The following is a 27,879-nucleotide window of genomic DNA, read 5'->3' as shown; positions in this document are numbered from 1 at the left end:
GAAAGTCTCAACTGGGGCTAGCATAGTAGTGTAGTAGAAAAGCTGCCAGCTGCAGTGCTGGCATTCCGTATAGGTACTGCCTGGAGTCCTAGACGTTCTACTTCTGATTCAGCTCCTTGCTAACATGCCTGGGAAAGCAGTGGAGGGTGGCCCAACTACCTGGGCCCTTTCACCCAAATGGGAGATGTGGAAGAAACTTCTGGCTTTGGACTGGCCCAGGCTGCCTGTTGTGGCCTTTTGGGGAGTGAACCAACAGATGGAAGATCTCTCAATCTAACCCTATCTCTTTCAAATAAATAATAAAACATTATTTAAAAAGTAAAGATCAAATGATGTCACTGTGTGACCTGGTGGAAGCCTTTCCTCACAAGAACTCTTTAAGGCACGTGTGTCCTCATTCAAGGTGTTTAACGGGAGGCCCCGACAGCAGCTACCAGATGGAACGTAGTTACCCTGAAATTCTCAGCAAAATTTTACTTGGCAGAATATGTATACAATTTTTTTCTGAGAAGTAGGCACATATATCTGATACTTCTCAAATAAGTCTATGACTGTTCCTGACTGAAAATGTTTAATAGCCTTTACTTTGGGCTGATGCTGTGGTGTAGCAAGTTAAACCACTTATTGCAACACTGGAATTACATACTGAAGAAGACAGTTCAAGCCCCAGCTGTTCCACTTCTAATCCAGCTCCCTGCTAATACACCAGGGAAAGAAACGGAAGATGGCCCAAGTGCTTGAGTTCCTGCCATCCATGTGGGAGATTCAGATGGATTTTCCCAGGCCCTGCTATTGCGACCATTGGGGAAAGGATCCAGAGATGGAATATCTCTGTCTCCACCACAGTCCTTCCACCTTTGAGACAAATAAACACATTATTTGTTTGTTTGATTTGATAGTTGGTTAAGAACTGTTAGCCTAAAGCAGAGGTCTACAAAATTACTGGATTACAAATCTCAATGCAAAATAAATTCTGAGTATGCATGTCATGTCCATGCATCAGATGTGTCCACATTTACTAAAATAGGCACACTATAAAAATGTCAAAAACAACAGTATGCAATAACTCTAACACTGTTATAAAATACATATATTTTTTGTGGGGTAGGCATTTTGCATAGAAGTGAACAAACTGTTTGGGGTTCTAGCATTCCATTATCAGATTGCTTACCTCAAGTTCTGGCTCCTCTACTTCTAAGTGCAGCTTCCTGCTAATGCGCCCTAGGGGAGGCTGCAGGAGATAGCTCAAGGACTTGGGTTCCTGCCATCAAGGTGGGAGACCCAGATTATAAAATTAACTGCATTAGTAACATCCTGTAGCATTCTGTGTACTTCGGCTCCAACATCCTGGCTGTAATAGCTCACTTCTTAATGATGCGGTGAATGAATTTCCCCTTCCAAATTTACTCTGGAATCCTCCTTTAGGATACACAGCTGTTTTTGAATGGGAGATACTGTTCTGTATTTGTTATTTTTTTTTCCCCAAAACTATATTTACATCTCTTCCAAGGATGGCTTCTTGGTTTCATTAAAAGCTACGTTCTGGGCCTGGCGCAATAGACTAGCGGTAAAGTACTCGCCTTGTACGTGCCAGGATCCCATATAGGCACTGGTTCTAATCCTAGAGGCCCTGCTTCCCATCTAGCTCCCTGCTTGCGGCCTGGGAAAGCAGTCGAGGAGAGCCCAAAACCTTGGAACCCTGCACCCGCATGGGAGACCCAGTAGAGGTTTTGGGTTCCTTGCTTCGGATTGGTGCAGCTTCAGCCGTTGTGGCCACTTGGGGAGTGAATCATCAGAGAGAAGATCTTCCTCTTTGTCTCTCCTCTTCTCTGTATAGATAAAAATAAAATAAATCCTAAAAAAGAGCCAAGTTCTTAGTGTAACTTCACCAGAGAGCAGAAACGAATGAGCACCATACATCAGGCCATTTCCCAACTTGACACAAGCCTTAGCCACCTTCTGCTGCCTTTGGTTCTTCAAACCCTACCCAGCATTCTCTATAATTCCTTCAATGGCATTTTCTGATAAACAAACTCATTTTTAGACAGACACTATTTTCAACTTATTATCTTCTCTTGGCTTAGGATAAGAACAAGGAGGAACAAGAAGCAGAAGAGGGAGGAAAAGTGTTTCCTAAAGATATGTGGCACTTTTGCTTCTGCATGGAAGTTAAAAAAAATTTCGGAGAGAGGCTTCAAAACACCTACCATTTAGCATAATGACATGTTATAAAGATAAAGCAATACTGAAAGTGTGTAGAGGTTATTCTCCACATCTTTATAATAACAGTGGCTTTACATTCTTGTTAGCAAATTTCTCAAGGAAAAGTATCCACTTTATTCCAACACATGTATTCTGAATGGTAGTTGATATAAATCTGTATTTTCAATTAGTATTCTGTTTTGAGATTAATGGGTCAATTTATAACATCTGATTGAATTGCTATCGTTTCTAACATACAACTTTGTAAACAAAGAGCTTATCTTAGAATGATGTGTCAATTTCTCCATATCATGCTTGACTATACAAATAAGTGACATTTCCAATTATATTTTGCATTTGCTTTTATTCTTTCCAGAATTTTACTTTTTTATAATTTGAGATCAGAGATAGTACACATAGCATGCAAACTTTCATTTGTTGATTCATTTCCCAAAAGCCTATAATTGGGCCAGGTTGAAAGTTAGGAGTGGGAGCTCAATCCAGGTTTTCCATGTGGTTTACAGGAACCCAATTACTACAGTTTACCATTACTACAGTTTACTATTGGTGGGAGCTAGAGTCAGGTGCGAGACACAAGAGCTGAACTCTGGCACTTTAATGTGAGATGCCACGGTCTTAACACCCTGGCTAAACATCCATTTCCAGAATTACTCCTTAAAAAAGCTTTATTTATTTTGTTTGAAAAGCAGATTTGCAGAGAGAAGGAGAAACAGAGAGACATTCCATTTGCTTGTTCATTGCTCAAATGGCCAGTGCCATGCTGATTCGAAGCAAGAAGCCAGGAACCAGGAGCTTTTTCCGGGTCACCCACGTGGGTCCAGGGTGCCACAGACTTGGACTGTTTTGTGCTGCCTTCCCAGGCCACAAGCAGGGAGCTGGATGGGAGGTGGAGCAGCTGGGACATGAACTGGTGTCCATATAGGATCCCAGTGCTTGGAGGTGTTAAATAAGCCATTTGAGCTATTGCACTGGGACCGGCAATACTGCTTATGTCTTATTTTACACACTGACTTTGGCTAAAAGAACAGGAGAGATACAGATCTCCACCCTCACATAACTTATTAGTAAGAAGTAATTTTTAACAGTCATGGATATAAAAAAGTTCTAGAATTTTCTTCCCATCCTCCTAGTGGTCTGTTTTGCAAATTGATCTGGAAACCCAGTCTAGATAATCCCTAGTATCATTCCAAACTGGAAAAATGACATATTAATGGCTGTTATGCTAGAAGGGAACTGGTTGTTACTGTGTGACCACTTGAAACTCTTGGATGATCCTCACACTTCGGGTCCTTCCTGAAGATCCCAGGGAAACTGTCCATCCAAAAACCCACTGAGAGAGATCTAAGGAAGGTGACTAGGGTAGGTTTCTCCAGCTCTTAAATAAAAGAGTTGGGAGAAGAACTGGATAACAATAGCAGGCTCCTGTCTCAAAGCAAGAAAATTTAGTTCATACAAATTGCATCTGGAAGCCCCAGCAGCTCCAAGCGCGAGAGGTAATGGGGCCATGTGTTTTCACAAGGTGTTTCTGGACAGCTCTGCTCTGTGTGGGAAGAGCTGCATTCTATTTTGTGGAGAGTACAAATTTACTAAATTTAGCATTGTGATCACCTAGATTTTTTTTCTGCTTTGAACCTAGTATTCAATATTTGGCATTTTAAGGGATGAGAGATCAAGGAGTCCAGTGTGTACCACTGCAGCTGGCAGTGACAAAGTCACATGCAGAAAGCAGCTCAGACAACCTGGCCCAGTGACCGAAGCTATTTCGAGAATCTGAAAGGACAGTCACTCACTCTGAGGGAAGAACTGATTGCTGCAGCAGCAGGCTTTAGTTACCTACAAGCAAAACTTTTAAGATGTTAACTTAAAATAATAGAGGCAGGTTTTAAAATAGACAGGATCAAAAGGTGATCTGTAGAATCACCTTATCCATTTTTCCCACAAATCTCACTTTTCTGTTGTTACAGAACTCCCAGTGATTTTCCTTTCTGGGGCTCACTTCACTCCTAAGGAGAGTCCTTTACAAAAGCTAAATAAGGTTAAGTCACTCTTAGGAAATCGAGTTGATGGTGACAGAAAAATACACATGCATTCGTATTTATTTCTTTGGAGTTTCATTTATGAAAAAAAACCCCAGCAAGAATATACTCCAATCTAGGATGTATTATGTATTTCAAGATATTCCATCTAAATTATGGAATAATAAGATACTAAATATAATAAAGGTTAAACTTTTAACATTCTTCCCATTGTGTCTTATAGAAAATGACAAGACAGCTGTTACAAATGACATTTTTATTTGGGCTACTTTTTATGTATATATGCACAGGTATCGGTATTATATTTCCTCCAGGAAGGTATACAGGTTAACTGTGAATCCTCATTGGGTTTCCATCAATGTTTGCATATTGGATTTCCCATCCTTAATTTTCCATGAAATCAGATCCTCCACACTTTACCAACCCTGACCAGCCCACACTTGGCCCCTAAAAAGGCTTGCTTGTTCCTATAGTGAAGGATGAAACCTATAGGTTACTATTAGAATTTTTGACCAGATACATTTATTTGAGCTGTTTCACACAACACTGGTAAATAGCAGCCAAAATAATAGCCAACTAACAGCCTTGTGAATGTTGTACTTATACTTAAAAGTCACCTATTAGATGCCAGTACTACATTTTTTTTTATCCACAAAAAGGAAAAACAAAGATATAGTCTAGAAAAATGAAAGGAATCATCTAGAGTTAACATCAACTCAAGCCCATAGAAATGATCCAGTTTCTTCTTCCTAGAGGAGACCCGGAAGGTCCTGCCAGGAACCTGAGGACTTACAATCTCCTCCTTTAGCTAGAGGCAGAGTGAAGGCTAGGACTCAAAGGTCAGCTCACATTCAAATTAGATTGGGAGACCTGTCCATTTGGCCATATACATTAACATCAGAAAATAATGTAACAGCAGTAAGTAAAACTGGGTAACTAATTTCATAAAGTTCACAAGGCAAATCAAGATTTAAGTACTGATCAGTTTTTCACACATTCTTGAAACTAGAGAGGAGAACAAAAACCTGTACTTTGATTTCAAGCAAAAATGTTATTTTAGACACCCCTATGTGTTTTCTTAGGATGCCCCACCAATTTGTCAGCTCCCGTTGCTTTATAGAAACCTAGAAAATGAGCTGATTTCAAAGCTATCAGCTAGCTGGCTCCATAACAGCTGAGAACCAAGCATGTGAGGGCACAACTAGGCCCAGCTGTCACATCTACTGTCACACCTCCTGTGTTTTCTCCAATCAGAAGTTAGCAATCTTCTGCCAACATTACTGACAATCGGAAATCCAGACATATTATTTGAAGTGGAGGCACTTGTAAGCCCTTGCCCAGTAAACTATCCTGATACAGGCATAGAAACCAAGGTTCCATCCTCAAGGTGAAGAAGGGATAAAGGCTGAAAACAATGTCAAAATGTCTACCTAGGGGTATTTGGCATGGTGGTTAAGACATCACTTTGGATCCCTGCACTCCATATCAAAGTTTCTGCAATGGAGTCCCAAGTCTGCCTCTGATTACATCTTCCTGTTACTTTGGCAACCAGGATGCAGCAGGTGAAGGCTCTAGTAGTACAGTCCCTGTCACCCATGTGCGAGACCACAGTGAGTCCTGGTTTTGGCCTGGCCCAGCCCTACATGTTGCAGGTATTTGGAAGAACGAATGAGTGGATGGGACCTCTCTTTCAAATAAACTAAATAAGTAAACATTTTAGTATATGTGCTGTCAAAGCGAGTAAAAGAGTAAACATTTTAAAAATTCTACTAAAGAAATACTTTTTGCCATTAAGGAATATTATTCAACCTCGAAAAGGAAAGAAATTCTAATATATGCTATAATGCACATGATCCTTGAAGATAGTATGCTAAGTTAAACAAATCAATCACAAAAAAAGGTATCATTCCACAGTATGCGGTAGAACAGCCAAAACCAAAGAGACTTAGCAAGGAAAACGGTGGGTGTCGGGTGGGGGAACAGAAAAATGGGTGTAGAGCTCCAGTTTTATGAGACAGAAAGATTTCTGGACTGGGATGGTAGTGATAACTGCACACGAATATGTCAAGTACCACTGAATTGCACACTTTTAAAAATGGTTAAGATGGCATACCTTAAGTTAAATGTGTATTTTAGCACAATAAGAAAGAATCAATATGGTGGCAGGCATATCGTACAGTTGTTATAGTTATTAAGACACCGACCACCATGCCAATTGTATTCACGCAGCTGACGATTATTTCTTAGGTACTCATTTAGAATGTAAAGTCTGCCATTTTAACTGGTATTCAGAGCTCTGTCAATGTGCAAACCCAAGTAGCCCAACTATTTTACACAACTTTGGAAGTGACTTATCTAGAAACAAATGACAATGACAGATTAAACGGCTATCCTCGCTGATGTTAGTTATACCCTGTTGAACCTTTCCACTTTCTTAGGCAATCAATATAGCAACTATAGCGAGACATAATGCTTGGGCCTCTAATCTTAACTGTGACATTTCCTGTCTTCTGCTCCATCAATAGTGACCTACTTGCTATACCATGTGCTTTTCCAACTGAGGCTTTTGATGCTTGCACATGGGAAACACAATTATTTTTATATTTAACACAAAATGGAGCCATGAAACATTTCAAATGAGTTCCAGCTCAAGCTATCCCTGGTAATCTTGTGGTGGTAACCTTTTTTTCATCTCTGTCGTTGAGAAACATAATTGTTATAATCCATTAAAAGCAAAGACTTTATTTTTTTTATTTTTTATAAAACCAACTCATGAACATGTTACATAATATCAGTATCTATGAAATTGTAAAACTGGCAAAAGGTTAAAAAAAAACCATGTCCTAATTTCTTATCTTGCTTGAAGAACTGGCCACAAATGGTCATTGAAAGTGATGGGAAACAACATGGTTAGCATCACTTAAGTTTGAAATTGTTAGACAAATGAAACAATTATTAATAAAAAGAACTGGCACAAAATAAACAGAGACAGAATGTAAGGGTTCAAAAAGACAGAGTCATTGTATCTTTTTAATTTTTAACATTTATGTATTTGAAAGGCTGAACATCAGGGAGAAAGAGACAGGAAGAGATCCTTCTATTGATTCAGTTCACTCCCCAAAGGACTACAACAGCTAATGCTGGGCAAGGCTCAGACCAGGAGTCAGAAACTCGATCCAGGCCTTCCACATGGTTAGTAGAGGTCCAAGCACTTGAGCCACGATCTGGTGCCTATCCAGGGACACTAGCAGAGAGCCACATAATAAGTAGAGTATCCAGGTCTCAAACCAGCACTAAACATGGGGACACAGGATTCCAAGCCATAGCATTACCTCCTGTGTGAAATGTCAGCCTCAGAGACACAGAATGTGTCAGGTAAAACTATGGGCAAAAACTAAGGCCTAGCACAAAAACCTTACAAAACAATATTCATGGGGTAATTCAATGAAGTTGATTTACCATGCAAAGTGAAGATGTGGTTCACAAAAATTAGGAATAATCTCATTGTTACAAATTCATATATAAATATGCCATAGCAGTTACTCAAAAGTTCAAGCTATTTATTGTTAATTTTCACACACACCCTAAAGAAATGAACCAAGGGTCCAACACACTAATGAAGAACATTGGTTCTATCAGTGAGGCAGAAAGAAAGATAAAGCTATCATCTGCTGGTTTACTCCTCAAATGTCCGTAACAGCCAGAGCTGGCTTGGGAACATAACTTCAGTCTCTCACATGAGTGACAGGAACCAAACTACTTGGAGTCATCAATACTGCCTTGTAAAGTCATTGGTGAATATGTAAATATCTAATAATCAAATCACCAAAATAGATATCAAAAGTCTGCAATAAACCTATTTAAGTGAGTTTCGAAAACTGGCTACACCAGTTCAAAAGCAGCTGCATTGTGCATCATAAAAGACCTTTCAAATCCCAGTGTTCACGCAGAAAAAAGCACATGCTTCATTTTGCTTCTGCCAAAAAAAAAAAAAAAAAAAAAAACCACCAAAAAATCCGACCAAAAACCAACCAACCAAACAAAACTCAAAAACAAAAACACCCCCACAAAAAACCTCCCTGCCACCCTCTAGAGAACTTGGGAAACATTCCAACATGTATGTACCTACTATGGATTCTTTCTCATGGCCACTGCTTTTGCCGTACATTTTTTATAACCTCATGCTGCTTTCACCCGCACAGCCTTGAAAGCGAAAGGGGATGGGGAGTAGAGATGAACCATGAAAGCCAAGCTACTGTAGATGAAAACCACCCTGTCAAAGGCAGGCTGGCTGTTCAACCACACACCTGCTGAACTTAAATAATAGTGATCAATTAACCCAGTGCTTTAATTACTGACCTAGTTTTCACTGGATCCTGATGAGCTCTCACACAATTACCCACCAGGTCTACGCAGGAGATAAAGCAGGGATAAGTGAAGGAAGAATGGGGTCCTCACTAGAACACACAGGGGAAAATAAGATGTCAACACCATCAAAACAACCTCTTCCTTTCTGATCTTTTATATGTATTTTTTTTATTAGTCTCAGATGCATAACATAAAAGCAATCCAGAAGAGACTTACCATAAAATTCAGAGCTTGTTTTGTTAATTTATGTGGTGACTTAGCTCAGAAGTGTACTTCAGGGGCCAGTGTTGTGGCATTGTGGATTAACAGCCACTGCCTGCGATGCCCACATTTCACATGGAATGCTGCTCAAGTTCTGGCTGCCCTGTTACTGAAACAGCTCCCTGCTAATGTGCCTGTGAAGATAGTAGAAGATGGTCCAAAGTGCTTGGGCCCCTCTCACTCACATGGAAAAATTGGATGAAACTCTTGGCTCTTGACTTTGACTTAATCTGTCCTAGCTATTGTGGCCATCTGGGGAGGGAACCAGCAGATGGGAGATTTCTCTCTCTCTCTCTCTCTCTCTCCTCCTTCCCTTCCTCCTCTTCCTCCTCCATCAGTAACTCTGATTTCCAAACGAATAATAAAAAAGTATATTTCATAGTAAGCAACTCTAAGGGTGTTCTGATTTTGTGGGAAGACTAAAAAGTCAGAAGCGTAAGTCAAGCAGGTGTAGCCCCATACGCTGTGCTGAACTGTATAGCTTTCCAGGTTACCTGGGCAAAAGCCTAGAGAAGGATGAACTGGGAAGAGGATAATAATCCATTTAACTAAGTGGTAATATTAGCTTGGCAAGCCTGAATAAATATTACCTCACATAATTAGCCAGAAACACAGCAACTCCCAGAATAACAGGAAAAGAAAACATAACAAAAGCACTTTTTTTTTTTTTTTTGTGGCGAAGGGTCTGAGCTGAGAGCCAGGACTTCACTTCTGTCAATTCCTTCCCAATTAGTATGTGAGAGAAAGCCAGTTTTCAATTTTCATCTTCATAATTACCTCTGAATAATTAAGAATATGGTTCTGAGGATAAATCATTTTAGTAGATACATGAGTTCAAATAAAAAATTATGTGTATGCCGTGAAAACAATTTTAAGTGAATTTGCCACAGCAAATGATGATGCAATTATCATTCTTACAGTTCACAATTTAGTCTTATAAGTAACTTTATTTTTCAAGGGTTTACATCAAATTAAAAATGTTGGTATCCTTAAAACAGTAATCAATCAAAAACTAGAGTATTAATTAAATTTCCTTCTTACCCTAAGCTCTGCTGTATTAAGTATGTCGTTTCTCCAAAGATCTTTGATATCCATCCTTTTTTATTCTCAAGCAGAATGGGAAGTAGATTTTCATTGTTTTACAAATTCATAGGAGAAAAAATCTAAGATGCATGCATATGCAGCTCAAGTGACAACTGACATCTTCTTTTTTAAGGGTTTATTTATTTATTTTAAATGTAGTTACAGAGAAACAGAGGCAGAGACAGAGACACAAAGATTTTCCAATCACTGATTCACTCCTCAAATAGCCAGGAACCAAGAACTTCTCGGGCACTTCCCACTTATGTGGCAGGAACCCAATCACTTGAGCCATCTTCCACTACTTTTCCAATATCATTAGCAGCCAGTTGGATTTGAAGTGGAGCAGTCCAGAACCGAACAGGCAAATATACGGGATGCTGGCGCTGCAGGCAGTGATTTAATCTATTCCACCACAGTGCTGGTTCCAACCAATGTCCTTTGGTCTTAGTGTAGGAGAAAAAGATTGTGGGTCACCACAGGTCAAAGCTTCCAACATGCATTCTTTCATTCCTTTAACCAAGAACCCATTGTGCAAATAGTTTTTGCCCTCATAAAATTTATATTCTAGTTGGGGAGATAAATAAAAATACATAGGAAAAATGGGTAAATTATATAATTGAGCAAGTATCACAGAGGAAACAAAAATGGGGCAGAAAAAGGGGAACTACAGATTTTGCAGGTTAGATGAGACAGTGTGGAACCAGAGGGATTCCAGTGAAGTGGAGGCACAAAAAAGCTGGGACAGGAGGGAGGGAGCCATAGGAACAAAGCATGTGTGATCCAAGCAGAGGAAGAAGTGGGAAGGACACTGCTAATGAGATCAACAACAAAGAAGCCAACATAGCTGGAAAACTGAGCGAGGGAAACAAGGTATGTAATGAAGTCAGGCAGATGGGCAGGCCCCATCATAGGCCCTGTGGGTCAAGTCAATCTTGGGATTTTTCTTCTCAGCCTTGAAGAGCAGCAAAGGGACAATGACCACATGAACCTGAATCCAAATCCTGGCTGAGCCATCTGGTCCCTGTGCCTCCAAGCAAATTACCAGCTCCTCTTAGATATTAAAGTCTTAATTTACAAAAAGACACTCAATAAATAATAGCCATTTACAATTGTCAGTAATTATTAGTACTGTGAATGCTGTGATATGTAGTTAACAAAAAAGCTACATTCAAATAGACATACTAGGAAACAATATATCAGAAATATAAAATTAACAAGCGAATTATTTTCATCTCTTTTATTCAGTAAAGAGTATAGACTTATTCAGTACAGATACAAATGAGAACATTCAGATTCATTAGGATTGATTGTAAGTCCTAATCAGAATAATTATTGATCATGACTCATTTTTGCCCTTAATTAGTTTGTATTATGGTTTTTTTCTCCCTGTCTACCCAGATCTTACCATTTTGTATCCATAAATGTGTAGCAATACAGTGGTTCCTACCAACTATGCAGCAGCAGTGAGGTGATTTCATAATCACTTTGCAAACCACAACACATAGTAGACGCAGTTGCCTGCCAATGCATAGCCTTGCCAGCACATAGAAACACTTGTTTCTGCTAACACAATTTTGGTTTTCTTCAAGCTTATCTCCTCCTTTCCTTAGTCAAAGAAAGTGACCCCATGTTAGTGATTGGCTGAGAAATGATCATGAGCATCAGTTCTGTTCATCAAGATCAGAAGTTCCCTGGGCCCGGCGGCGTGGTCTAGCAGCTAAAGTCCTCGCCTTGAAAGCCCCGGGATCCCATATGGGCGCCGGTTCTAATCCCGGCAGCTCCACTTCCCATCCAGCTCCCTGCTTGTGGCCTGGGAAAGCAGTCGAGGACGGCCCAATGCATTGGGACCCTGCACCCGCGTGGGAGACCCGGAAGAGGTTCCAGGTTCCCGGCTTCGGATCGGCGCGCATCGGCCCGTTGCGGCTCACTTGGGGAGTGGATCATCGGATGGAAGATCTTCCTCTCTGTCTCTCCTCCTCTGTGTATATCTGGCTGTAATAAAAATGAATAAATCTTTAAAAAAAAAAAAAAAAAAAAAAAAAAAAAAGATCAGAAGTTCCCAGGAATTCTCTCAGAGATTCTTCATAACTTTCAAAAGCCTTGAAAATTGTGCGTCTGGAATGATGGCTCAATGCTAAATCCTTGCCTTGTAAGCACCAGGATCCCATATGGGCACCAGTTCATGTCCTGGCCGCTCCACTTCCTTTCCAGTTCCCTGTTTGTGACCTGGGAAAGCAGTAGAGGATGGCCCATGGCCTTGGGACCCTGCACCTGTGTGTGAGATTCGTAAGAAGCTTCTGGATCCTGGCTTCACATTAGCTTAGCTTCAGCCATTGTGGCCAGTTGGGGGAGTTATCCAGGTGATTTTAAACCCCTTTGTCTCTCATTCTTTCTGTAAACTGCTTTTCCAATAAAAATATATAAATCTCTTAAAACACTGTTGGAGACAAGTCAAAGAAAATATATCCGTTTTGCCAAAAAAAATATAACTGACTGAATGGATGAACTGGGCCAGGATTATTGCGTGGGAGCTAAAAATGCAGTAACATAAAACATTATATAAATGTCTAATGGTTCACAATATGCAAAAAGCAGTATGGCTGAAAACCAAATGAACCATTCCAGTCTAATAAGCTTTTTTTTTTCTATGAGAAAATCATGGAATTATAAATTTAGTCCATAGTAGAGAGCAAAAAATGTAACACAGAGAGATTTCATAATTTCATACAGTAGTTAAGAAACTACTTGCAAAATGGAGTGAACATTTTAAGTGGTGATAATTTGCTAAGAGACCATAATTACAACAGAATAGAGATGGTGTGTTAGCTGTTGAAAAGGTCACTACTAGTATTCCACTTAACTCTTTCATTGCTAATCTGCCTCCAGAATAGAAATTCATCCAATGTGAGGATGGTATTTAATGGTGAGACCTTGCCAGGATCAAGGAAATGGTAGAAAAACATCTGAAGGGGTTAGAAACAACACAACTTAGGTAGAACAAGAGAAACAACATGAAACACCAAAAGTAAAAATTATAAAATAACCGAGGAGAAGAAAATGAAAACTCATCAGTAAAAACACTGAAGGTAAAGAAAAAAGTGATAACTGTGGCAATAACTGCTACGTGGCACATTTATCCAGCATTAAAAAAAAAAAAACTGGAAGTGTGGCTAGTTAAGATTCCATACTCAAGAACTCATCAATGAAAGATCAGTCCACCTGTCTTCTGCCTAAAGCAACCAAAGTAGATATGCCCTTCTTCCCATTTCATGCATCCCTGCTTTAGTTTTTGTAGAAAGCTCCATCTCTTAGGTGATGATGAATATGTCTATTGCTAGCAGACTTGCAGTCTTTTTTCTTAATGCCATGGGGAGTGATGAGGAGGGCTCAGAGAATCCCTGGAAAGGATGGGTAAGGTTGGTGACAACTGAGGTTTTGAGAGACTAATTATTTTTTGTACTGTACAAGGCTGTCAGAGCATGTAATATCCCATTAGCAAAACACACTGGAATGCTCTAAGAATGTCCTCTGAGAATGGTCAAAAAGGTAGTTAGTCTTGCAAGGAAAACATTAATGATGACACTGATTGTAACAGGTTTTTGACAAAATGAGGTTCTTACCTGATAAGAAAAGGAAGCAGAATATCAAAGAAAAGAAAACATGGCAGGGAGGGGACTGAATGAAAGAGAAAAACTGATATTAGGGAAGCTTAAAAGGTTAAGGAGAACTTATTTGACAACTCAGATGGGTGTGCAAAGGAAGAGGCAGATATTTGACATTTTGGACCCTGAAAAGTAGCTTTGAGAAATCACCAAAGCAAAACAGCCCGGGGCAAATGGTCACGGGCACAGGGAGCGGGTAAGGTGACTCATTCCAGATACATCTAGCTCCACACTCTTACCTGGGACCTCCCTCAAGTCTTTCCAGTTCCCAGGCCCAAAGTTGGAAGCAAAAATCCTGGGACATCCAAGACAGGTGCTCCTGCTTTATAAGATCCAAGAAAACTAGAGGGGAAATAAAGTGGGGGAGGGGGACCTTGGGGAAGGGTACAGGCAACCCCAGATCCTAGGGAACTATATTATAAAACAAAATAAAATATGTTAAACAAAAAAGAATGCAAGAGATGAAGGACTAAATAAGACAAAACAAAGGAATGCTTTGACAAAATTATTCAATAAATAAGTACCAAACTATTTTGAGTGAAATGGGCATATTTACCAATCGCTAATAATGTTAAATAAATCAACAGTAGTTAATTAAAAAAAATCCAAGAAAAAACAATGTTTAGGCCCATGGCCCAACCTAGAATTGTTCATCTGCTCTGTTGCCTTGCACATGTAAGTACCTTTTAGACTGAAATCACTTCATTTTCTACTACTTTCTTAAAAGGCAGGAACAAGAAGAAAGCAGCTACGTGAAGTGAGGCTCCATATCTCAAATGAGACAGAAAATTGGGGTCCATGATCTCTTGCAATCATTTGAAGCCCTGTCAGATGGAACATAAAAGGGCAATCCTAATAGCCTTAATTCAGGTAGCTATGTTCCATTCAGTGGACCCAAAAATTTCACCTGGCCACACAATCTGCAGGCCTGCCCAAGCCACTGGATCACATGATAGATCGGTGTTGGAGGTACTTCTTGAAAAACAGATTTATAAATGAAAGTTGTTAACAAAGTTTAAAGCCTTCTGGTATTATTTTTTTTAAAAGAAGACAAGCTTCCTGAACAAATATCAAGTGTCTCTGTCACACTAAGCTTTGGCCAAACGCATCCTCTAAGCTCAGCACTATCTTGCACCACAATGACAGCCCCCAATTTTGCCATGGCCAAAACTAGCAAATTACCTGCACTGGAGGACTAAGTAGTCCAAGTTATCTGCAGCTTTAAAAGACAGAAGAGAAAGACACTTGAGGAAACGCTGGAGTCAAGCAGGACATGGCCAAAGGTTACTGGAGCAGCGAGGGGATGAGCTGATTGGCACTGCACATCCTTATCCAGGGCCTCCCTCAAGCCCTCCCAGCCCTCAGATCCACAGTGAAAACAGAAATGAGGCTTTTGCTGAGAGTGAGGCTGTTGTTAGTTGCAAAGGAAGACCTGTGAGTCAGATGGATTTTCAAAAGATATGAGGGGTCTGCAAAAGGTACATGGAAAATGAACGTTACAAAAAAATGATGTAGATTACAAAATGTTTTTGAAATATTTTGAGCATAATAAACGTATCTCTTCATTTTGGTTTTCCCTGAACTTTTTGAAGTGTCCCCGAATGGAAGGTGATACGGGAACAAAGAGGAGTCAAGTGAGATGACCTAGATTGGAGTAGAATTTGGAGACTACCTCAAAAAAGACACAGGGTAGGCAGAAGAGAAGAAGGCAAGGCAGGCGAGAAGAGTAGGGATGTTGAAGATGGGTGTGCAGCAGTGGCTGCCAGTTCTGTGAAGTGCTGAGACTGGCCCTCTAAATCTTGCTGAGCACTGGCGTCAGGCTGCTGCTTCCATGCAAGCATCAGGTAAACATCTTCACGCGTATCCTCTGAAGGCCTTGCAGAGGTTCACCTGCAGCTCTTTACAGGCTCTAGTGCACCTGGCACCTATTTCTTGAGTGACTTATCTTGGAAATGTGCTGCAAGATGAAAAACATGCTCCCCACAATCGGCTTCCAGTCTGGAGGGGGAGAACACAGGACCTCAGGATTCTGCCCAAAGAAGATCACAGACCAAAGAGGGTCACGAAAAAGCTCCTGTGAAAAGCTTGAACAAATATTGAGATAGCTAAGCCGAGGAGATGTCCTACCAATGACAGGAACTCAGTTAGTCTTCATTAATTAATTTCAGCTCAATTTGATTAGTAGTGATTACCTGGAACATCATTTAAGGATGAGAGCTTGTTCTTATCACCACTGTTTTTATTATGGTCAATTAAAAAGACAGATCTATTCATTGTAGCACACCAGGGCATGAGCTGCAAAAAGACCGTATTTTACCTTTGACTGGGGTGAGAGAGTGCAGTCATAATTTCTCTAATTATGAGGCCTTGTTATGTCCTATTTATTGCATGACAAAAAGTCTTAAAAGCCTTCAAAAAGAGCACATTTTGTTCGCTTGAAGTGTGTGTGTGTGTGTGTGTATGTGTCTTAGCATAAAATGTACTTGGCAACTCCTAACATAATTGGATGGCTACGCCTTGCAAAAACTTGATTTCTTTTTAATCAAATTTTTAGAACCATACTGGGTTTCTTGCCAGTGCTGCAATAGTGAGCAATAAATACATCATTAGATCAACGGTGGTCTGATGATGGATTACTCAGAAGATAGTTCCAGCCAAGAAGAACAAGCCTATAAGTCTCGTTGTCCAAAGATTAATAAAATATTGTTTAGAACATAGATCCTGAGTTAATATAACAAGGAAGAAAACACAGAACAGGACAGTCAGGGGTTTTCTAATGCAAGGATATTGATCACAGATTTTCCTAAATACCCCAGAGCAGCCACATTATTGCAAATGCTTCTGATTAGACCAAGAGATGAGAAGGCAAAAGTTATGTAAAAAAGAAAATAACCAAGGGAACGCCTGCTGCTGCCATAAATTATTTAAAGAGAGCAGGGCGAGTGGGCTGTGAAGACAATATAAAACCAAATCAATGCCCCCAAGAAACCCCAAACCATCCACACCTCTATAAATTTCTTACCATCCTGTCCTGGCATTTTACTGGAGGTATTTCTTTCCCACTATTCTCCCTACCCACCCCAACTCGGATCCTTCGCTTTTTACCCAGTTCTTTCTCAAAGCTTTGCTTTTGTTTTTCTGTGTAACCCGGGACACTCTCTGGTTATGTTTCTCAGGTTCTACCAGGACAGAGTGTGTGAGAACACCGAGCAGTGCATCTGTGTGACCCTCAGTTTCCTATGGACACTGTAGACTGGGAGTATCTAATGCAATTCACACATCAATATCACTGCTCTCCTGCACTTTTTTTTCTTCTGACTACTATTGTGGTTAAGTCCACAAAGAGCTAAAGCTAGAGCACAACTTCTATTGGTGAAGAACTCTTTTATATTGGGCGATGTCAGCAGACACAGAAATCTAACGTGAAGGTAGGAGCTTGAGAGATGTGTTGGAGGAAAAAAAAGCAGTAAAAATGTCTAAAATTTAAGAATAGGTGACATTAAAGAGGGCTAATAGACTTGAAAAGACAATGTTTTACAAGCAGGTTTTGCCACAGGCACGAAGAATAAGGAAAGAGGGGTCAAAAACTTAACAAGAACTTATCAAACCAAAGCTCGATGCCGTAAGTATACTATGGCACAAAAAAAAGGAGTTAAAATAGTTGCAAAGAAGCTTGCAATGACCTATGCCCCAGTTTCCAGAAAAGCAGCATTCTACTGTACTTTTCTTTTCACCAGTCACAAATCAGTCCCACTTTATGATCAGCGATTACTATATCTGAGTCTTTTCAGATTTTTCCAAGTCTATCCAATCATGTAGAAGTTGGGCAAATAAAATATAAGAAACTTAGTTTTTCCAGCTTAAAAGCATTATTAGTAGCCTAACATGACAGTGGACAAAACAGCACGGGGCTAGAACAGAAGTCCAAAGATTCCTCACCAAGGCTTTGCTGCTGTTTCGCTCTATGACCTTTAGCAAATTATTTGCCTCTCTGGGTCAAGGCTGACTGGTCAAGGTCAGGGTCACTGAGCCAGTGATCATAAACGGTGGTTAACTTTACTAGATAACTCTCTTCCAAGGTCACATTCGATGCAGAAAAAGTGAACAGAAGGGTAAAAAAAAATGCAGATGATTTGTATGACTAAGCATAACCCTATCGCAACACCACAAAGCTAAACAAAAACAATTCAAAACACAAGGCCAACTTCTCAGTTATTGTTGTCACCTTTGCATATGAAAGACATGATCTAAGTATTATTCTTTTGTATGCTGGGTTTACTCATTTGTAACAAAGTGGAAAAAAAAATCATATTTTCAAAAGATTGTTAAGATGAGTAACCTATCAACAAGCCTGCCAAGTATTTCTCTAAACAGAAAGTGCTCCATAAAAATCCCAGGAATGATCCTGCAGCCGGGAATAATCCAAGTTCAATTCCCCAGCCTACCCATGTCCTTTTTTTCATCAGGGAAGTAAATATTCTGGGCACTTATGACCTCAGAGAAGTCATTTGGCTGTTTTAGTTCTCAGGTGGCAGAAAGTAGGAAGGACAACTTTTGATAAAGCCTTTCTCTTTCAAACCTTATTTGGAAGTCTTAATGGGGAATTATGCCAGTCTAAAAAGAACAGGATTCAAATTTCAGTATCAAATTATTTAAAAAAACCTATTTGGTGATAATAAATAAAAATTCACATTAATTTCAGAGGAAGGAGGGGTAGCAACCAATTCTTAACGCTTATCTCTAAGGTGATGAACAAATCTTTGTCCCCAATTAACTGGACAGGTCACAAATACTTCCAAAGTGACTGTAAGAATATGAGCATCCCTGGGCCTTGATTGGGGAATGGAAGTAACAACAGACTCTCCTGGCTACAGTGCCCTAAGGAGACTCTTAATGTTGTAGAAGGTTGCAGTGGCGGCTGAAGTAGGTATTTTACTTCCAGCCCTGAAAGCCACCTCTTGATAAGGATTCTATATCCATCAGGGGTAAGATATCCTTCGGGAATGGATGCCCAACAATGAGAATTAGGATGGGTTAAATCTCTCCAGGACCTCCAAGGAGCCTATGAGACCAGAGTGAGGTCACGAGTGGAGGGACTAAGAATGCAGAGGGTTCTTAAATGACCCTGCTACCCCAGACAGGTCTCCTCAGAATTGGGACCAGCCTCAACAGGAATAGCTGAGGATTCCAAAATACTTCCAAACATAGCACAAAAGAGGTCCATTGTCGAGGACAGGGAGTTAATGCATTACCTATAAATTTTATAGGGTCAGTAAATGCTACCTGAAAATTTCTGAACAACTATATGTTAAATCAACTCACAGACTATAATTCTTCTTTTATATCATATGATTATCCCTGCTCTTTCTCAAAATATGGCAGAGATCCCTGGCGTCAGAATCACTCCAAGGTGCCTGTGAAAACACAGGTTCCTAAGCTCCACCCCAATCTTCTGGACTGAATCGCAGAGCCGGGAGGCTGGCAACCAGTTGATTTCATGGTTCATATCAAGGTAAGAGCACAGCTGTGTCCTTGTGCATAACCCATGAGAAATGTAAAACACTCGTAGATCAGAAATTAGTGATTTCTCCAAAAGTATTACTATAACATCAAAATGAAATTTCACTGCTTTCAGTGAATTCTTAAAACCACCCCATATTTACTCTGCCCACATATAATGATCATTAAAATGTAATTATAAATAGAAAATTATTGAGAAACATATCAGCTTCTCAAAAATACTGCCTTTATTGTCACCCGAAATAATTACGCTATTAAAGGAATTTATAGTTTTCTAAAGTATCAGTCATTTGGCCGCAATAACTTATTAATCTTTTATATTCCTCCTATACCCTTTTAGTCATCAAAATTTTGTGATAAAGCCTTTTTATTATTTTTAAACTATAAATTGTGAGCCATTGCAACCAGTGATTAGGCTGAACAGAAATTTATGTCCCCATTATAAATTCCTAAAAGCATGTTTTACTGGAATTACTAAGGCAGTCTCGGTGATAGTCTGCCACAAAGCTCTGCTTACTTCTAATAATGTGTTGTTGATGCAAACAATCCAGCTCAATGCAAGCACTTAAAAAGCAAATTAAGTAAATAGAAAAATAAATAATAAAAAAAGCAAAATCCAGCTTCTGATATCATATCATTGCAAAGCAGTAAACCAGTGTTGCATGGGGATGCGGCGAGCATCACATTTCTTTTCTAGAGGAATGATTTTTTTTTCTCCTCATGCTTCCCCCACCCCCAAACCATAGCTGTTATTACTTCACAACATGCAGTTCACCATTTCTAGAGACAAAAACTCCCTTTCTCCTCCAAGCTGCAAGTTCAGGCCAAATAATGAATGAAAATAGAACTTGGGAGGCAGGCTTTGTTTGTGGTATGTTGTTTCTGCTACAGGCTGCCCCCGACCCATGCTCCCTTCCCCCTACCTCCCAGTGCAGCCCCACAAGTGTACACGCTGTGTTTTAACAGATGGGCCGGCTGGTGGCAGCTCGGCAGCTCGGCTGTAAAACAGGAACGCGGAATCTGCACCCGGTGGTATTGAACTGAACGCTCGTAAAGTTCACGGACATACACTGACCCAGACAGACTGGGCAATGCAGACAGCTTGCACGCGCACGCTCAGCTTGGAAAGCTCGTCTGGGCTGCCCAGGGAGGTGCAAGCCTTGGTCTCCCACACCCACCTCTACCACGCACTCTACAGCACACAGACAGGCACAGCTGCACCCATAGACACACGCAAAGCGAACTACACACACCTCAATGTTTTCCTATATTTTCAAAGATTGGCACAGTCTTCGATCCTCCCACTGAAGTCTCTACATAGCACTCTCAACAAGCTCTCACGAAACATAATTACAAGAAGATATCGGGTTGGATTCTCTGCAGCCTGCCCATCCGGTGCCCTCGGAAAAACAAGCTGCCTTGCCCACTTAGCGCTGGGAGGGAAAACAGCCTCTGACACAGACCGAGTCAGGAGCCAGGCGTCAGGTGTAACCTTGACGCGCAGTGATCAGTTCTAGCTCAACTTCAGCCCCCCCCAACACACACACACACACACACACACACACACACACACACACACACACACACACACACACACACACACACACACACCATCGAACTGGCGGTCTCTCCATCGCTCTTGCCCCATCCAAACCCTAGGATGCAAGGAGGGGAAGGGTCCAAGCACCTGTGGGTGTTGGGGGCGCGGTCAGGGACCTCAAGCAAAGCATTTTCTCATAAAGTTTCACATCCAGAGGGCGTCGATCCCTGTCGGTGCCCACGAAGATCCCAGGCTCCTGCCTCCGCATGTCACGCGGGTGCCCAGATTCTTGAACTCTGCGGAGCTCCGGGGAGCCGCCCCCTCTCTCGCCCCAAACCCGTGCGCACTCAGCGGACTATTCGCCGCGGCCGCCGAGGCCCCGCCGTGGGGTCCCAGACACTCGCCCTTACAGGAATTGCCTTCAGCACACCCCCTGACCCCATGGACCCCACCCCACCTCAGGATGGCAGCTACACCTAGTGGGTGCGAACACAGAGCTCCGTTCCTAAGTCGGGATGCTAGGAAAACAAGAAGTTGGCGCGTGGGGGCAGTGACGCGGGGCGAAATCCAGCCCAGCACGGACCTCTCCACAGCGACCACACTCGGACGCACTGGCCGCCCGGCTCCGGGACGCTCCTGTCCCCTGTCAGCTCGCCGGTCGCGCACCGGCGCCGAGGAGGCTCTCACCCCGCGCGCGGCCACTCACCCTCCTGGTTGAGTCCCGAAGGCAAATCGAAGCTTCTGTTGTGGGTGGGTCCTGGGTCCCAAGTTGCCGGGAGTCGGCGACTGCTCACTCCCCAGCGCACCGGGGCACCAGGGCTCCGGCGGACACCTCAGGAAAAGCACTACCAGCCCAGCGGTTCCCGCTCAGCAGTCGCCCGCAGCGCGTTGACAATTCACCGAGCTCCTCAGCGACTGAGGCGGAATGCAGGGCAGAGACGACTCGGCTCCGGTGGGGGCGGAACCAGAACCCTGCACCGCCCTCTAAGGGGCGGGATATTACAGTAACCCCTGACTGGCGCGGTTGGAAGCCAATCGGGGTAGAGCTAGGGTCCCGGGAGCTCGTGGGCGGTGCCTAGTATCCGGGCCCGCCTCGAGGCCGCTGTCCAATCGCGTCGGAGGCTGGCTGAGGGGACGCGCCAGCGGCGGGGAAGTTGGCGGCTGCCGAATGCGGGGTCGTGAGGCGAGTGCTCCCGCAACGCTCTGGTGGGATTTGGTCACCTCGGGAGAGAGAGGCGGCGGCCCCGGAATGCTCCCGGCTGACCCCTCAGGGCCGCGCGGGTGCTGCGCGCTGTGTGGCAGCGCTGGCCGAGGCCCGGTGGACCTGGCCGGTCCCGGCGCCTCAGAAGCGCGGAATTTGACGGTCCCAAAGGAACCCTATCCTTCTGGGGGACGCTGAAGCCCCAAAGAGGGTGAGTCCCGGGCCGGGTCGCCCAGGACTAGCGGAAGCCTGGTTTCCGGGCTGAGAGCCGCGGGCTCCTTGGAAAGGTTCTGGTGGTTGTTCCGTCGTTCCGCTGAGAAAGTTCCTAGGTCACCGCGGGACCCGCAGCCTTGCTCTGCGCGTCTCTGGGCCTCCTCTCCCCGCCTCGAGGCACACTTGGCGTTGGCGCTGCCGCGCTGCTTACTGAAGCCTTGTGCGCTGGACGGTTCCAGAACCCGCTGGACCTTCCGCTGAGCGCAGGGATTCTCAGCGGTTCCCTTCCCGGGACCATGAGGGGGCCGCAGTCATCGATCTCCGATCTCCGTAGAATGGAATCACGGGAGTGAGCGCCCTTGCTGCTCCCCCGTCGGGGGTCTCGGCTAGCAGGGAGGGAAAAGGGGCAAGAACTGAGATCTCTGGCTGCCAGTGCCTTAGGGTCACTCGCCGCAGTGGAGCCCTGGCCTCGTGGTTTTTGTGCTATTACTCATGCCAGTGCTGCTCATCCCTTCAGTGCTGGACTGCTCAGCCTCGTTTTAAACCCTTGCCTGCCTGCAGGATATACACCCTGAAAGATTAAAGATGTGCAGTTCAAAGTAGAGATGGATATCCTAGCTTTTCAGGCTGAGGCAAACAGTAGTTTGTGGTGTCTCCACCTCTGCCTAGAATTGTACCTGCCTTGGGTAGGCACCCCAATCATATTAGTAGGAATACAGGAATATATGGCAGCAAAGGGGTCAGCATGCCACTCACCCTCACCACCCTGACTTGCCTACTGAAGATGATTGATGGTCTCACTCAGTTCTCCCGGGGTCCTAATGTTATCCTCTCAGTGTTCTGTGCGAGGTAGCTGCAGGTGTTATTTTCACCTGCTCTCTGTTGGGTCCTGCATCATAACCAACCTCTCATGAGCAGTTCTGCTGAGATTATCTAGAGCTAGGCAGGCCCTGTGCTGCGGCTGAAAGTAGTAAAATGGCCATTCCTGCAGCCAAAGCTGAGACAAAGCCCATAGGCTGGCCGTCAAAACACAGAATAGGATCAGGTTAGACCTTACCAAGTCCTGAGAAACTAAGAGTAATGCAGAAATCACACTCAGTTAAGTTCTTCCTTATCAGGATGGGAAGAGCTGTTGCTGTTTGGGAAGACCATCTGACACCATCCCCGGGGATTACTTAGTATGCTGGTGAGTGGCCCAGGAGAATGGTCATTATCCACAAAAAAAACAAAAAACAAAACACAACAAAAAAACCCCAAATGAATGGAATATGCAGCAGAACTCTGCGCAGGTTCTGGTACGTCAGAGTGGCCAACCAGCAGAGAAGGCTAAGAAGGCTCTAGTTCCAACAGAACACCAGTCTGTTTTAAAAATTGTGTTCTGTTTGCTTGAACTTTGCTAGCCTCTTCACCAAAGGCTGCCATAGGAATTGTCAGGAAATTCTCAGGGAAGGAAAATATTTCCTAGGCCTTCTCCTCTCCCCCCAACACTGCAGATATAGCTAGAGAAGAGGCTTGCCACCAGGGCTCAGTCATGAGCCACTGGGAAGGTTTTTCATGATTATTGTAAAAATCATCTCAGAAATAGGATTCCTGGGTCTACTGTAGTGTTTAATTTGCTGATGAAAAAAAGTGCTTTCATAAAATAAATTGGAATTAAACAAGTGGCTTTCCTATCCAAATTTCCAAGATTTTTCACTTGGTCCAAACTGACCCAATCTGTGGGTTCTTGGACAACTAATAGGTCTAATTTTTCCTGCAGAATGAGTAAAAAAAAAAAAACCAACACATTTGGAGAATATTCACATTTTTATACCATCTGTGAAGAAATTGGTTGTCAATAAGAGCTTATGACTTCAAGTGGACATAAGATTTTTATTCCTTTGGGTGCCAGTTCTCTACAGGATCTTTTGAGTTTGGGCCATCCGCACAGTCTACAAAGGAACAAGAGATATGTCTGGTCCATGGATCCATGTCAATACTATCTATGAAAGAAATAGAAAATCATGGTAATCTAGACATGGAAGTTGCTTGTTTTGCGTATTTTACTTTTTTCACTCAGATGGATAAGGAAATTTATGGTATGACTTGGATATGAGAAGATTCAAGTAGGACTATGGAAGTGGGGCTAGTCCCTTTGTAGATGGTAAGCAGATTTGTCTTCAGGTGCAGTCAGCCATAATCGGACACAAATAATATTTCAGAACCCTTTAAATTTCATCAAGACGCAACTGGTAGGAGTCCTGGACTCTAATCCGAGCAGCCGCAGTGGGGACTGCTCCAGGCAGTCACTTAACCTCCCTTTACCCTTGCTTGCTCAGCCATAAAATGGCAGTGGCAGAAGTGACCTACCGTGTTTAGCTGCTTGAGGGAGACAACCATGACAGTGGCTATGAAACATTATAAATTCATGGCACTTCAGTGCTACTAACTGCCAGAAAAGAAGATAAAATGATGTTCACATGGCACAATAGCCTAGTCCAAACATGCAATTTTAAGTACATGCAATTTTTGTTCATTTTTTTAGATTATTACTGTCCTTTTTGTACATGAAAATGAGGGGGAGAGGACCTTTACCATCTTTATTTTTTAATTACTGAATACTTTGAAATCTTTAGTAGGAATCAGTCTCCATGATAGGAGGAGCTATAGGAACAGACCTAGAATTGAGAAAATGTTTATTCAGGTTTATGGTATTTTTTTCTCTCAGTCTCATCATCTCTGTCAACATTTTCCTCTTTGAAAATTATTTACAACTTTAGCTTTTAATAAGGAAATGCAGTTAATGTCCATGTTTTAGTACTAGTTCTATGGGTTCATTCTGATCTACTGTGCAGGGCATTAACCCTCCTATTCTCCCATCTGTGAAACTGCAATGATCAATGTCATGGAGTTGGCACAGATAACTAGTGATAGGGTCTTTTGAAATATTAGTTGTTGTGTGAACTATAAAATATAGGTGTTTATGGCAAGCTCTGATATGCATGGTGTTTATACATAACTAGGACGTATCTTTCTTAATAGATTTTTCTGATACAGTCTGCAGCCAGGGCAACACTGTGTACAGAGCAGTGCTACTGGGACCAGCATTCTATTGCAGTGGGTTAAGGAGCTTGTGATGTCAGCATCCCTTTGGATTTGTGTATTTGTCTGAAAGGCAAAGTTATATAGAGGGAGAGGCAGGACATCTTCCATCTGCTTGTTTACTTTCCAAATGACTGCAGTGACTTGGGTTAGGTCATGCCAAGGCCAGGAACTTGGAGGTCCATCTGGGTCTCTCGTGTGGGTGCAAGGACCCAACACTTGGACCATCTTCTGCTTTCCCAGGTACGTTAGCAGAGAGCTGGGTCAGAAGTGGAGCATCCAAGACTTGAACTGGTGCCCCTATGAGATGCTGATGCTGCAGTGAGTGTCTTAACAGGCTATACTGCAATGTTGGCCTCCAGCATCTCACATCAGTTTGATTGCTAGCTCAAGTCTCAGCTGTTCTACTTTCAATTCACTTTCTTACTGCAGCTCCTGGGGAAACAGTAGGTAGTGCCCCGAGTATGTGGACTCCTCTCATCCATGTAGGTGACCTGGATAGGGTTTCAGGCTCCTGGCTTTCGCCAAGAGCTGTTTAAATCCCTTTATATCTCATGACTCTCTTGACTCTCATAACCAACATATTGTGTCATGGTCATCTCTTCCTTGGAGTTTCTGTGTTGAAAGACTGTTCTAGGAATAATATCCTATTAGATATTAAAAGTCACAAGCACCTTTTTATGGAATTTGAGATACCCTTGAAAATTTATTTTTTTGTGCGCAGCCACTTTCTTGCAAATATTAAGAAAATATCATTTTAATTGGGCTTTGGCTTACTTTCATGAGCACAGGACTAGTTTGTATGTGTCCTGGTAGTGAAGGAGCCAGGTTTTAGGGAATGCATGGTAGCATGTATGAGTGATCTTCAGAAGTTTATGGAAAATCCCTGTTATATAAAATATCAATGGATTTCTTTTGAATCAAAATTTAGTTCCATTTCCCATCAACTTTTTGAAGTCTGTACTAAAATAAACAGTAAAATAAGGGAATGGGTCAGAGTTTAGAACAAGCAAGGCCATAGAAAACAAACAGTGCTTCAATCTCAAGTTGCTTTTCAGGTCTCATTGTATGCTGCTGAAGGATTTGGGATTTGCAACGGTGGGCTCATTGTCTGAATTTTAGACTTAATGGGAGATAGCTCCCTTGAGCCAGCAGTATTGCAAAAATAAATGGCCAGCCAAAGACTAAAAAAAAAAAATAAAAATGTATTATTCCTTAGAAATGAATTGTATCATTAGTTATTATGAATACCTCCAATTATGACAAATTCATATGTAAGTATGCCAGGGAAAAGTAGCTGTGAGCTGTAATACACAAAATTGTTTATTACCCATGAGAATCTAGGTGCTAATATGGATGGTATTACATCTGTGAAATTATCAAATCCACAAAGGATTCAAAACCGTAAAGCCAAATAAAACATAATACAGAGGGAAATGATTTTGATTATGTAACATTTATATATAGCATTTCATTTTACATTTCCAAATTGCTTTTCAGCCATTGGTCTGTTCTTCCCGGCACACCTGGGGAAGTATATCCATGCTATTGTCTTTTGTTCACAGCTGAGGCAACTGAGACTGAAACAGGCAAAGTGTTTTGTCCAACCACACAGCAGGGGCATGGTGAGAAATCATTTATTCATCCAATCAGGCGGCCATTCAACACCTCCTCAGGTGTTGTGTGGCAGCCGTGCCTGGAGGTGGATACTGTCCCAGGGGTCTCCATATGTGGTAGCTGGCAGTCTGCAGAAATGCTGGTTGGCATATAATACCTTCAGCAGTGTGCAACCTGCTTTCTCCAAGAGGAGAAAGTAACACTTCTCAAACTTTTCATGATTACTGAAGATGGTAGACTTTGAGGGAGGGTAAAATTTTGACAGATGGAATTTGCAGATCATGGGAAGGACAGAGATATGAAGATGGGTGAGCACAAGATGTTCTGAAAAATGCTTGACTAGCAGACTGGTTGTTGAGAAAGGTCTAGGAGATAGCAGTTGATATCTGAGGACACTGAAAGCCCATCTCCAACATGTGCATTTCTAATTGTGGACAGCAGGGGCTGGATTCATTTCTGGCTTCTTATATTCATTATTCTAACTTGTTATGTGCTGACCACTAATATATGCTTACTCTACAGGTATTTCCCTACACATCAGCCTTTTAAATCATATCATTCTAAGGAGATCCGTATTATTCTTTCTTAAATGCATGAAGAAGGTTGATGAATTGGGATTAAGCACTGCTCAAAATTGTGTTGCTAATAGTTGGCAGAACTGGAGTTTGCAAGCAGGACCCCTTACTTTTTTCCAGAGACTGATGGGAAGAATAATAGCAGACCCTGGAGATTTTACTCAGGATACCTATCTAATGGTTTGCCCCTTACCTTGAACTCAACATTACTGCAGACATAGTAACTTTGTAGGGGAGAAATAAATTTTTTAAAGATTTATTTTATTTTTATTTGAAAGTCAGATTTGCAGAGAGAAGGAGAAACAGAGATCTTCCGTCTGCTGGTTCACTCCCCAAGTGGCCTCAACAGTCGGAGCTGAGCCGATCCAAAGCCAGCAGCCAGAAGCTTCTTTTGGATCTGCCATGCAGGTGCAGGGACCCAAGGCTTTGGGCCATCCTCTGTTGCTTTCCCAGGCCACAAGAGCTGGATGGAAAGTGGAGCTGGGACACGAACCGGCAC

General features: G+C 42.2%; 1 protein-coding gene across 2 annotated transcripts in view; it reads right to left on the bottom strand.

Annotated features, from left to right (window-relative positions):
- The window catches only part of MARCHF3 (membrane associated ring-CH-type finger 3), a 158,262-nt gene extending 136,512 nt beyond the window's left edge, over positions 1-21,750 (bottom strand). Inside the window, exon 1 of one of the 2 annotated variants that reach the window (XM_058677824.1) lies at positions 21,400-21,750. The gene's annotated coding sequence lies outside the window, so the exon portion shown is untranslated. The remainder of the gene's footprint in view (positions 1-21,399) is intronic. The other variant, XM_058677822.1, reaches the window with a different exon arrangement.
- Between the last annotated feature and the right edge of the window lie 6,129 nt (positions 21,751-27,879).

The sequence above is a fragment of the Ochotona princeps genome, chromosome 19 (genome assembly GCF_030435755.1).
Source record: "Ochotona princeps isolate mOchPri1 chromosome 19, mOchPri1.hap1, whole genome shotgun sequence".
NCBI classification, from domain to species: Eukaryota; Metazoa; Chordata; class Mammalia; order Lagomorpha; family Ochotonidae; genus Ochotona; species Ochotona princeps.
Note: the sequence above shows the minus strand (reverse complement) of the source record. Positions and strands in the feature narration are given on the sequence as shown.